The following is a 1,215-nucleotide window of genomic DNA, read 5'->3' on the forward strand; positions in this document are numbered from 1 at the left end:
ATTTATTATGTTTTTATAATATTATATAGCACTAATTGCTGATACAATTATTTTAATACAGAGTTATTTGAAGATGTCAGAAAAGTCGTAACCCTCCCCCCCCCCGTTTACCTTTATGGTCACAATTCGATAACCCCCTCCCCTCATACGGATGAACATCCTATGGAAGACTCCTTAATACACAGTGTAACAAAATTACGCTCGAATTGCCAAGTATAAAGATATCCAAGGACGAGTTCAAAACAATCACATAACACTACCATAATCGCACCGGCTGAAGAGGACCTTAATTGGTCCTAGAACGATCTGAGGTAGAAGGGTTTTCTTCCTTGAGAATCCGACACTATCCAGTGGTACGGACGGCTGGGTGTCTTCTAAAGGTTCCCCTCTTTCACAAAAACATAAAAAAAGAGAACTAGAACTTAACGTAACGATGCTCGTCTCGTGAATGTCCAGTGCTCGTCTCGTCAAGGTGTGGTCAGACCTTTAGCTGTATATCTTAGGGTCACCCGAGTTGCTACGAATTTAGATAGATTTTCGAGAACGTCCGAGATGCGACGCACAAGTTGTTAAATAACCATTTTTAAAGAAGTAGGTGACATTTTCAGATAGACGTGGTTGAATAAACATATTCTACCCGTTCGCTACATGCATTTTTGCTAGTGTGACGTAAAAAGAACGGTAAATGTCCAGATGATGGTCTTCACCCCCTTCGGGGCGAGTGGGATCGAAAGAGGAGTCTCCCCCACCACTGTACCATAAAAAGTTCGTGGCTGTCTCATCCCCATAAAAAGTTATGGGGGTTGAAAGTTGATTATTTTGACAATTTTCATACACTATAATTTAAATAAAATTCAATAAAAAAAATATTTTCAAGCAGGTGAAGGTTGGGGATCGAAAGAGGGTGGTCACTTGAACAAAACCCGATAACCTAACCTAACCTACCCTATTGATAAAGATATGTAAATAATAAAATAATTCGAAGTGGTCTAGATATCCACACAAGTGGACCTTGTTGAAAAATACGTAATCCTAAAATGTAGCATCGTGCTACAGATGGCGCTCACTGTGCCGTTTGTAGTATTTTCTGAAACGCACTGTTAAGACAGCAGGTAAAAGTTGGTCTGTGTTCTGTCGGAGCTGCCTGCGACGCGCTGATGAGATCCAAAAAGATCGAAATCGCGATCCGCGTCTGGCAGTTTCGACAGAATACAG

This window comes from Agrilus planipennis, unplaced genomic scaffold (genome assembly GCF_000699045.2).
Source record: "Agrilus planipennis isolate EAB-ADULT unplaced genomic scaffold, Apla_2.0 scaffold326, whole genome shotgun sequence".
Taxonomy (NCBI): Eukaryota; Metazoa; Arthropoda; class Insecta; order Coleoptera; family Buprestidae; genus Agrilus; species Agrilus planipennis.